Genomic DNA, 13,024 nt, shown 5'->3' on the forward strand with positions numbered 1-13,024 from the left:
CAAAAGAAAGACGTGACTTCCGTTCGCTCCGTCTTCTGCAAAAGGACGCGGGGTACCTTTCTAAGTAGAACCTGAGAATACAAACATTTTAAAAATCAACATAAAGCTAGTGAGTTCATAAGCGGTTTGTTTTTATGAAATTGTACAAGATTCCTTTTGATTTCTAAAAATGTTACAACCCAAGAAAATACCATATTTTCTTAAATGTAAAGTTTAGTTGTTCTGTTATGTTACACTGTTCTGGTTATGAATTGTGATTACCCTAGGAAAATCCTATATTTTCCTAATGTGAAAGATGTATACTGAAAACCTGATTAACCCTGTAAAGTGTGTTTGTTTACCAACCCAAAAATGTAATGTAAAAGATGTATACTGAAAGCTTGATTACCATAGTAAACTAATTCTTATGGTTATTAATTTACTATATCCATTATTACTAAAAATTTAAATTTCTGTTATCCAAATTGCGAGTTCTATAACCATACTATAGACTAGACATGGCAAAGGAATGCCAATATTACTATGACTTTTGTCACCCTTGAACTTTTTCGGTTCGGCTGTAGCTAGCAGCCAGGTGCGGGATAGTCAGTCCCGTATAGATCTATACACTCAAGTCACGCTCCCTATCTAAGAGATTCTGGTTACAGTGGCGGTCCTCCACTACCGTATCTTTGTGGAGTGTTCTCCGAGGACGTGTCTCCAATTTATAGGAATAACAAATCTATAAAGATGATCCTCCACTCGTGTATCTCTGTGGAGTGTTACCGAGGACAAAATGATATACTAAGCTTCTAATTCAATGTTCAAAGATTATGTTTTTAACTATTATAATGTGGAAAACCATTTATGAAAATATAAGGTACAACAATGTATAACGTTTTTCACAAATAATATGATAATGAAATCTGCAAGTTCAAACGGTTAACTGATATGATTAACAGTGTTAAAAACATATGTAGTATGAAACAAAACACATATAAAATAAGTTTTGAGTACAAGTATTACTTGTACTTTGCTTGGATTCCCCCCTGAAAAACAGTGAAAAACATTGAAAAAGGGTAGGGGTAGGAACTCACCGGACGAGAAATGTGTCAACGAGGATGCTAAACGTCGGATCAAGGCTTGAAAACGTGCGAGGTTCCTATGTAATGTTAAATGATACACAAATGTATCTAATTAGACTTTAAAACACTAATCGGATACAATTATACACTCCGAGATGCGAAAACACTTCAAATTAAGTGTTTGGAGTGACCCGAGTGACGTTTATGGACATGAATGGCTAGGATATGGAGTTTATTCTTCAAGAGTAAACTCTAAGGAGTGTTCACAGCCCTAAACACCACATCCCCATGAGTTTACGGATGTAAACTCATTGTGGGGTGTTTTTATGTGCTAAATGGTCTTAAATCAAATGAGGGGTGTTGCTAGGTTTGGTTCTAGGGCATTATCAAGGAATTAATTCAACCATATGGACTAATTGATGAGTTTATGGTAGTAAACTAAGTGTTTACGGCCGCAAACTATCACCCACATCATTCTTAAGTGTTTTGAAGGTCAATGATTAATCACAATAGATTCTACTCAATTTTATAAGCCAAGGGGTGAGTTTAGGGCATCAAACAACCCATTTATAGGAGTTTACGGCCCATGAACCCATTATTGGGGGTTTTACGGCCGTGAAATCCTTATGGAGTTGTTTTAATCAAGTTTAAGGTCCCTAACTTGTTTGTGGTTGCTTCTAGACTTTATTACATGGCTTATGAGGTGTGTAAGTTGCATTTTAACACCCAAAAAGGAGTTTACTCCCCATGAAATGGTGTTTACGGACCAAGCTTGTTCTTGGCTAGTAAAATCATGTTTACTCCCCAAATGTTGTTTAAGGTGTCCTAAGTCCAATCTAATAAGTCCTTAAGCCATATCTAAGCTTCAATGGTGATTTAGAAGGGTTTTGAGGCTCAAAAACACCATTTACATGTGTTCACGGCCCAAGAGTGTTCTAGGACTGTAAACACATGTTTGAGGTCCTAAATCACAAATTAAACTTGAATTTGAAGGCTTAGTATGTTGTAAAAGAAGCTAGGATGTTTACCTTGGTGTTTTGAAGCTTGAAATGGATGATTTTTGGACCTAAATCTTTGATTGAGGAGAGAGGTTAGAGAGAGTGAGAATGAAAAGGCTCCAAATGAGTCTTAATTCACTTTAAATATGGTTTGAATTTGATACACGGTGGAATTCTACCCGATACTGATGTTAATCGAGGCTTTTGGTCGCACCCGATTAAGTTGTCGTCACCCGATATGGTCGAAACTAAAATTTTTCTAATTACTAGTTTGGGACGTTTTCACATGTTTCCAACATGTTTGGACACTTACAAGGTCAAATAAAAGTCTTAACTTAATTGACCTAATCCAAAAATGAAATTGGAATAATTCGATTAAAACGAGTTTTACGGACGAAACGGGTTGCAGCGATGGAATAACTTCGGGTTGTCACACTATGATCGATAAGTTGTTTTGCCAATTCCTTGGAACTTTCTAAAGTAGTGGGTCTTGATTCCAGCACACTATCTTGAACCTGGGATGATAATCCCCAGAGGTATCGTTCCACTTTCTTCCCTTCTGGAGTGACCATTATCGGACAAAGGAGTTCTAGGTCATTGAATCAAGCAGTATAAGTTTCAAGGTCAGTGGCTTTCATCTTAAAATTCCAGAGTTCCTCTTCAAGTTTTGCACCTCACCCCTCAGGCAATATTCCTTTAGCAACAAAGCTTTCAAGTCTTCCCAGCTTATGGAGTTAGCCACTGTGGGAGTAACAGACTTAACTCGGCCATTCCACCAAGTGAAAGGAATACCAGTGAAAGTGAATGTCGCATACCTGACTTTGCTTGTTTCGGGGCAAGCACAAATTTTGAAGACCACTTCGGTCCTCTCGAACCATTGCATTAGAGTGACGACACCCCCACTTTCATTGAAAGAGTCGGGTTTGCCATTTATGAAATCTTTGTGAGAACATTCCCTCACACGCCCTGCACTGTCCCCGTGATTAGAGTGCGTAGCGCCAGATCCAGAACCTCCGGCATCGTTCATACCTATTTACGACATTGCAGCTGCTACTGTCGCTATTAAGAAAGCTTGAAACATGGCATGGTCGAATTATGGAGGTGGTGGTGGAGAGGGTGGATCATTACGATTAGGTATGGGATTTTTCTGTGGCACAATTGATTAACAAAACCTTGGTAAGTCATTAATAATAAGAGTAAGTTGGGTGATATTTGTGCTACATTATTAGTGTTATGCCCGAACTTCACGGTAATTGCAAACAAATCATAAATAAGGTTTATATAATTAGAATTATGAATTTAGTAATAGTGACTCAACCGAACACTTGTGTTCTACTTTGTGCTTGATCCACTCCTAAAATTCAATCGACGTACGCCAGTCGCATGTAATTAAGTTTTGATAAACCGTTGAACCTAATGAATCTGCCCTAAGTCCACAACCAAACAAGGAACAAGTCCGTAAGGTGAACTTACCATTTCTAAGTCGATCGAACCTAATTACATATAACCTCGATGTACAACTTAATAATTTTAGAGTTCTCATTTATAATTGTTTGTATTATCAAGTTATGAGTTCTCATGCCAATGATCCAACAAAATAACATGCAAGTCAATTTCATTGATGTAAGTTTAGTACATATTGCTTAAGAAATTTTTTTGACCTCATAGGAGGTCTTCATTACATCAATGTAGAAGAAAATTTTGACAGCATAGCGACCCTTCGAATAGTGTAATCACTTAGATGTAGGGTCGAACCTACTTGTAAAAGGGAGCAGCACCAACGCATACTTGTAGACTTAGTCTATTACAAAAACGTAAGTGGTGTAAGCATTACTTGTGGCGGGTGGCATCTGGTGGTCCCTGCAAGGCGGCTATGAGTGTCCGCATTGCCTAGATCACCTCTCTGTCCTCGGCTGCCTGAGGCTCCATTGTCGTTAGTCGTCTTTCCATCTTGTCCTGATGTTCCCGGTACTCTTGAGTCTCTCTCCGCGTGAGAGTAGCTTCCCGTTGCAGGAGCTTGGTTCGGTTCCTAGTGTGGTCGTGATCCTGATCCAAGCACCGAAAATGGGCTGTTGTGACCTCCGAAGTCACACCCACCTCTAAGATCTGATTGGCGGATGCCTGGATCCGTTGATCTTGTCGAGCGATACGGTGGATAATGACAGGGAGGGCCCTATCGGCCGACCTCCCCTGTCGAGGTTGTAGAAACCTCTATTATTGTTGTACGGGGTGGGGTTGGCCTTGTTCCGGGCTCCACACTCCTAAGTTTGCTCCACATGGAGGAGTCGGTCGTGGATAGTCCTGTACAGGAGCATGTGCAGGGAGAGGGTCATGCACTTCGGGGCATCCCTCTTTGTCTTCCTCCATTTCTTCTTCTTCTACTTCTTCCTCTTCTTCTTTTTCTTCTTCTTCCTCTTCAGGGTCTTCTTTAGGATCCTCCTCGATCATCTCCGCGGGTTCTGCCTCGAGCCATCCATCATTTCCCTCATTAGGGAAGTACGGGTCTCCAGGGTAGATGGAATCCGTCCATGTCATTTGTACGGGAATAGGGGTGTAAGAGGCTCGATAAAAATATATTTGTACTCTTAGTATCATAAAATACTCCTATATTATTTTAAATATTTTTTTATGTTCTAATTATGGTTCTGACATGATTGTTGGTATATTAATAGACTTTTTTCCCACTACAACTACCCCCCCCCCCCGCCATATGCTAGTCACTTCTCGGATGAATATAGTTGATGAGGCTATATCCTTCCTAGACCTGATTACATACCCCGAGGCATAATGTTAGTGTCCAACTCGTCCATTTTATTTTACTTTTCGTAGCTTATCCTGGATGTGCCACAATACCGGAATGCATGCATGTACCTATACTTTTATCAAGAAACTATTTCATTTCTAAAAGTGTAGTTATTTGAAAAATGTTTAATCAGAGACTTTTAGTCCCAATGCATTTATAGTTTGTATATCTTACGTGGTTTGACATACTAAGTTCACTATAAAAAATGCTCTGACACCAATCTGTCACATGCCCAAACCAAGGATGGCGGAAACGTCCGGTGGTGGAGGACTTCATGTATGGTATCACAACAATGAGTATAATAGTGCTCAAAGTACAAACAACCAACATAAATATAATTGAAAAAGTTACATCATAGCAAAAGGTTTACATGTTTCTAAATAAATTACTTTATTTTTACAAAAATACAATGTTTGATGCTTTAGCGTTCCATCCTCAAAAGCCGTTGTTTACCTGATTTACGGACTCCATGAGAATACAAGTAGTTTTGAAAAAGTGTCAACAATTAAGTTGGTGAGTTCATAAGCTTTTAGAATGAAATGTTGAAATCCTTTCTTGTAAAAGTAGTGTTTGTTCTAGAAAATCCCATATTTTCTCTCTAAAATGTATTGTAGTCTAAAATGCCAAGACTAATAGTATGCTAGTATTTTTCCATTTAAAATTTGAATCAAGCAAGTTTAAACCGGCATAAACTTGTTAGTTTAAATGGAAATCCCATAAATCTTATGTTTGTTAATACCCCATGCGAGTTATTATAATCATACTATGACTTAATTGGCCTTATATATGACGTTCTTCAGGCGTCGGAATGTTAATGACATTTGTCACCCCAGACCTGCCGGTCTAGCTGTTGCATGCAGCTAAGGTGTGGGTTTGTCAAACCCAGTATAGATCTATAGACAACTATCCCTACAAGAGATTCTGGTTATATTTAAAGGACTTTTGTTGCGCTACTTGGAAGTAACGTGAAACGAATGTCTCACAAATTTATTCATTAACAGATTTATGTATTGTGATAATGAAAACCCCTTTTTGTAGAAATGTATTCTTTTGTATTGTATATGTAACATAAACTGTACCTATTATAGTTTATCCAAATGTTTGTAGTGTATAGTATTCACTTTCTATGTAAGTAGAATATATATAGCAAAATGATTCTATGTTTACCATGATTCATAATGCATTAATTTTAATGATAAAGAACTTTTACAATTTAGTGAACATTTTTCTGTAACATAAATGAATCCAAACAGAAAACTCATACAAAATATGACGACATCAGGGTTTTACACTTCGCTCAACATGTTACAAAGTGTTAATAAAGTTGTAATTTGTGAACTTGTTTTTACCATTTATGCACCGATTTAGAAAATTCATAGAAAATTCATACGAGATCGAAAACTAGATCTGTAAACACTGAGAGTTTAGAAAATGTGTCTAGTTTGTTTACAAATTTTATTATGATTTTTAGAAGTCCCTAACTGGTGTGAAAATGTTCATATTCATAGATTAGTCCAAATTCCTAGCTACAATGATAGACAGTTTTGTAAAAATGACCATAAGTTATAGGAAAATAGTATGGATATGTGCAAGTAGTCATTTTAAAGGTATAAACCTGAACTACTTGCACCTAATACAGTTTTGAAAACTAAAAAGTTTAAGATTTTCAAAACAGTTCTTGAATGAACATTAAGTTTTCTGTTGAAAGTTGTTGTTTGAGTTTAGTTATATTGTTGGTGTTTTAACTTGTATTCCCCTTCCACTAAAACTTGAAGAAAACATGGAAATGTGGGGTTATGAACTCACCTTGTGTGATTTAAGTGGATGGATGTCGAAGAAAAGAAGTGTTCAACGCAAGAACACTTAGAAGATTGCTTGAAGATTCGAAGATCTAACACAAATATGACAATGTTTGTATAAGAAACCTATGATTTGAGTAGAAATATGTTGAATAACCTTATGAAGGATAATATTACTTACCAAAAGTAGATGAAGAACTTGGAAATTTCCCTTGAATATCAGGATTAGTGGGAGAAAGTGAGAGAGAATGGATTTTTGCTCTTTGGTGGAAAAGGAGTGAAATGGGAAGAGAGATGAGGATTTCCAGCTTTTGTTTAATAGTATGGCTGGAATAATGGTGAGAAAACAACGATGGAATGACAAGGTATGGTGGAATAGTGACTAGGAATGGTCATGGAGTGAGTATGGGAGGTAACTTGTGTTCTTGTACAAAGGATAAGTCAATGATGAGATTAAACTAACCTTTAATCTATAAAGATAGATTAGATCTTGAACAAGTATGTAAACAAAAACAATATAAACGCAATTGTAAGAACAAGACAAGATGGAATCAAACGTGTCAAATGATTAAACAAAATCCTCAGAAGAGCTCGATTAAGAACATCAACTGTAGAGGATTGGAAGGTTACAAGAACTATCAAAGAAACCTGTTATCGTCTAGATGTATCTCTATTTTCAGATCTCTAAAAACCTTAACCTAATATGCATGCAAGTGTAAACTTATATACAAAACATAAAAGGTTCACGGTTGGACAGGCCCAAACCGGAATACAAAGTAACATAATCAGTCGAGCCCAAAAGACGCAATCTACAAAATAATTTTCAGCCCAACAATCTCCCCCTTTGCGTCAATTTGGAGCGAGACCTTCATTCTCTTTTCACAGCAGAGGGCTTCTTTACCGTTTCAAAAATCTTCGGTATTAAAGCCAGAATATGATGCCTGAAGGTAATATACCAACGAAGCATGCCAGTAAAGTTCTTCTTGTCTGCTGTTGAGTTCTGTTTGCATCGGTGAATGATATTGATAATATGCTCCATACAATCTGTAGAAAACAGATGTTTGTCTACCAAAGCAAACAGAAACTTATGCTTGTCGCCCCTGGTGAACATAACCGTCAGATTGGAAGAATCAATTTGCCCTATCTTCATTTTATGAACATCTCCGATCTTGGAAGTGGGCTTGACGGTCGGTTTCTTGTTCATAACTTTTGCTATTTCCTGATCCATAGTGGCGAGCTCATGGACGTAGGAAGCCAACATTCTTTTAAGATGTTTAAGAATTGGTTCATATTCTCTTTGGTTGGAGAGAAGAATGTTGTATAGCAAAATCCAATCATGCGGATTCAGACTGGGAAGATCTGCCAGAGAAATAAGATGTTCGGTGTTGGCCGTTCCTCTGTTGATTTTGAAATTAACGTTCACAAATTTCCCAGCCTGTGTCGGTTTCAGTACCTTGACTTTAATGAATTTCTGAGCGCTCCATGTCAAGTACTGCGGTTGACCATATTTCAGATAGAAATCTATGAGCTCTCTGTCAACCTTCAGGTTCGGATGAGGGACATCGGCAGTGACATCAAAGCAATGAAATGTGAAAGCTTTGCACGTGATAGGCATGTCAAACTGCGAGTCTTTTGTATTTTCACACTCAAAGGATGCAATCGGTTCCAACCAATATATGGAAGGAAACTCAATCGCTTGAGTGATGAGAGTGTCTCTGTCCCAATCTGGGAACAGAGTCTTCTTGGCTTGAATGGCCTCCTTATCCTCCCTGATCTTTCTTTCCCTGGCCTCGGCCTCACGAGCTATCCTTAGAGTTTCATCAAGCTCTTTGTCCCTTTTCTTGCGTTGAAGAGCTTCAGTGATAGTTTCGTCTGAATCTGATTCACTCTCAACTAGGACTTGTTTACCAGAACCCGAAGCTACATTAACCTTCGGTTCTGTCTTGGACACACCTTCCTCTCCCCCTTGTCTCGGAAGAACAAGCTTCTCCGAGACACCCTTCATTTCACTTAAGATATTAATAGCAGGAAGGAGTTTCGCCTGGAGATGCTGTCGAATAGTGAGGGTTAGGAAGGGATCATGGGTGTCAAGAACATTTGTTAGCATATTCTTGACATCACCAGCGCAACTTTGAAGAACTGCCTGCTGAGTCTGTAGCAAAGTAATTTCCTGTTGTGCCTGGGCCAGTTGGATCTTTTGTAGATCGATGGTTGCCTGGTGCTTGACAAGATCTTCCTTCAGGGTGCTCTCGGCTGCCAGAGAGGCAAAACGTGAATCCAAAGATTTGAGAAATGAAGTGGATTCAGTTTTGAGGTCAGCGCGCAGAGCCTCAAATTTTGTGGTTTCACCCTGAAGGGTAGCCGAAAAAGAGTTTACTGACGCTTGAAATTTGGACGCACTAGAGTCAGTGTGAGCTTTGAGAGAATCAAGAAAGAGCTGAGTTGTTTGAACAACCTCGGAAACTTCCTTGGTAGCTTTTGAGCATGAAGCAGCTGAGTTATCTATGGCGTCAGTGGAATGATCCAAGGCTTCAGTGTACGTCTGGATCGCAGACTCTATGAAGGCTTTGAGCATAACACCCCCGTAGGCTTTATTGTCAGCTAGCAGACTGTCAAGTTTGGCGTGAATTTCCTGAATCTGCTGACTTGACACAGGGGTATCGGCATCGGTGTCTGTAGGGATCCGGTAGGGGCTATAATAGATAGAGTCGAACTCTTCATCATCGCCCCCTAAGGTAGCACCGGAGTTGGAGGATGGAGATGAAGATGGGGGAAGGTTGATGACCGGGGTTTCAACCACAGTAGCAGCCCCTGTATCAGATACATTGACCGTTACTGGTGGTTGGGAGGAGGTGATGGTAACGGATTCGGTGATAATGGGCGGGGAGATAGAGGATGAAGGTTGAGAAACAGATAAGGGAATATTAGGTTCTGTTGTGGTTTGGGGGATAGATATAGGAATAGAGAATGTGACCTTCTGTGTGGGTGATTGGGGTGGGGTTGGAATTTTTGGGGAAGTAGGAGGAGTAGGTGATTTGGTAAGTTGGGGAGATGTAGGTGGAGAGGGTGATTTGGGAATTTGAGGAGATGCTGGTGAGAATGGTTGTTGAGGAGACTGAACGGGTGTTGTTTCGGTTTGAGGAGCAGCAACTTCTGTTTCTGATGGTGCATTGGGTTCTGATTCAGAAGAAGGAGACCCTTTGGCTCATTTAGCCATCTTCTTTACCTTTTTCGATTTAGACTGAAAAGGTGCCTCTGCCTCAGATTTGCGTTTGGAGGACCGTCTCGTTCTCTCCTTCTTTGGTGCGGTTTCTTTCTTCTCCGCCTTCTCCTTTTTGCTCGCCCTCTTGTCACGGTTGGCAGGTTGATCCAGGGCATCAAGAGCAGCACGTTGTTCCTCAGACAGAACCCTAGGAGGCAAGGGTGTTCTGGTGCTGTAGTCAGCCATGATCATGCTGTGTGGCGTGACGCACCTATACATGGACTCAGGAATCAGTCCATAGTGAAGAAACTTACTTGGATCGGAGACTATGATCTTCTTGGTGTGGTAAGTGGCAATTGAAGCCGTAAGAGCATCCTTCATTACCGGGATGTCAAGGGAATCCATGGCCCTTCTGGTAATAAGCGTCCAAAACCTGCCGCATGATATCTCGGAGTACCTGGCAGTTGTGTTGAGACTCTGAACAACTTGAGCCCATATTATGGACCCATAATTGAGATTAATGCCATTGTAAAGACCATACATGATGGTCAGAAACCCTTTGCTTGTGGTGTCAGAACCACCACATCTCTCCGCTAAACCCTTAATTAGAAGGGTAAGCAATCCGTTCCATTGAGACGGAAGACAGGATTTCTTGACTTTGGCAATGGAGGTAAGAACATCCGTATACCCCATCTCATACATCATCGAAAAAAGTTGCACCGTGGAGATGAAGTCCGGTGAGATGACGGAGGAGTCGACGGCAAGCCCTAGAAGAGAGCAAAACCGTGTTTTGGACACTGAGGTTTTCTTGTCGTGAATGGTGAAGAAGATGCGGTCTTTATGTTTGTCGTAGTTGGCCGTGGTGTAGACTTGGGAGAGCAGGGACATGGGAACGGCCTCAACTTGTGTAAGTGCCAACAATAATGGGGAATATTTGAGGCATTCCACCACGTATAGCATGTATGAGTCATAAAGGAATGGGGTCATCTCTATGATCAAATTCTGATTTGGTTTGATTGAGAGCAAAGAAGAGGATGCAGTTTGATCTTGTGCGGAAGAAGAAGTCGCCATTGTTGAGTTGTGGAAGAAGATGAACAGTGGTAACTTTTTCAAAGAGAGAATTCTTGAGAGGTAACTGCCAAAGAACACGATCACGCCTTATTTATACCGTTCACAGGAAAGAGAAAATCGTGATGATGAAGAAACCAAAACGTCGCCTGAAAAAGCACGATTGGAAGTTATGGTGTATCCCAGGAATACGTCAGCACACGTGGGTGTGAAACGAATCATTTGCACGCGCCCCAATCATTTTCGTACCGTTTGAAATTCCTTGTGCCCTTGTTTGGTTACAACTGAAACTTAAAACCATATACCAAACAACAATCAGAATGTTGGAAAAAAGAAATTTTCGTGCATAAGAGTGTGAAAGATAAAGAAATAAATCAAATGTGTTTGGGATGAGTGTTGTCTAGTAAGAAGACAGAAAGCGGAAGATTACGGGCAAGAATCGCTTCCTTCAAAGCCAAGAGTGACCTGAAGTGCTTGTATGGTTTCCCGAGAAATACGATCAGTTGTCTTTTAACAAACAATGAAAGGCATCTTTTGATAATGGCTAAAGGGTGGCTGAACTCAAACCAAGCATCAAGTCTTGACATAAAACTGAGTGTTGGTAGAGTTACCTGTGAGACCGATGAGATCTGTTTAACAGGTAGGTTGGAAGTATTTCGTGACGTGAATGGTATAGACAGAAATCTCAAGGAAAAATTAAACTGGACCTCTTTGGGAAGAAATGTCTTAGGTGAAGACAATTTCATAAAAGATCACACAAAAAGAAAAGGAGATTTCCAAGTAATAGCTTGAGTTTATCACTCACCGTCAATTCATTTCAGGTGTTGGATTTTGGGTTTCACTTAGAACGTGGTAAACGAATCTAAGATCATAAACACAGATGTTGTGCAACCATAAGCCTCAGTGGTAAAGACCGAAAGCATCAAGGATTACTTTGGGGAATCGAAGGCAAATGAAGAAGATGAGGAGAGGGTTAAGAGACCGAACTTACCTTCTGCTACAGAAATGGGACAAAGCAGAGCAACTCATGTTTCAGATGAGTAGAGGAAGGTAGCTCTAGACCGAGTGTGAGAAAATAGCCTGATTGGGAAGAAACGATAGGTGTTGATCGAATCATTAAGGCATGTTCGAGGTCATAGAGGCTTGCGACAACATACAACAACATGCTTCTAGGGACGTCTAACTAGTCTGATAAAGATAAAACATACCTGGGTAAACATTATAGAAGGAGATGCTTGTATTCACCTGTGCAAAACGTACACCTACTAGAAAGATAAAATGTTTTTGTAATTTTGGAATGTTCTGAAAAATAAATAAAAACAGAAAGATAAAATATTTTTGTAATTTTGGAATTTTCTGAAAAAGAAATAAAAACAGAAAGATAAAATATTTTTGTAATTTTGGAATTTTCTGAAAAATAAATAAAAACAGAAAGATAAAATATTTTTGTAATTTTGGAATTTTCTGAAAAATAAATAAAAACAGAAAGATAAAATATTTTTGTAATTTTGGAATTTTCTGAAAAATAAATAAAAACAGAAAGATAAAATATTTTTGTAATTTGGGAATTTTCTGAAAAATAAATAAAAACAGAAAGATAAAATATGTACAAAAATAGGAAGCAGATATAGACCGATCGATCTGTGTATTTCGGTGATAGTTTCAGAATCGAGAAGAACCGAGCGGTCTATCTTGGTCGGTTCCGTAAATCTTTTAGAGCAGAGAGAGACCGAGCGTGCTGTTTGCTTGAGCGCCTTTAAATTACTGGGACAGAGAGGGACCGAGCGGTCTGGTTGTTTCGGTTCCTTTATTTTACCAGAGCAGAGAGTGACCGAGCGGTCTGGTTGCTTTGGTTCCTTTATTTTACCAGAGCAGAGAGAGATCGAGCGGTCTGGTTGCATCGGTTCTGTTAAAGCGCCAGAGCAGAGAGCAACAGAGCGGTCTGTTTGCTTCGGTTCCGTTACAGCGCCAGAGCAGAGAGCAGCAGAGCGGTCTGTTTGCTTCGGTTCCTTTAAATCGCTAGAGCAGAGAGCAACAGAGCGGTATGTTTCGTTCGGTCCTTGATTCTTAAATAGAGATTTGAGGATTTG

This window comes from Lactuca saligna, chromosome 1 (assembly GCF_052625555.1).
Source record: "Lactuca saligna cultivar CGN05327 chromosome 1, ASM5262555v1, whole genome shotgun sequence".
Lineage (NCBI taxonomy): Eukaryota > Viridiplantae > Streptophyta > Magnoliopsida > Asterales > Asteraceae > Lactuca > Lactuca saligna.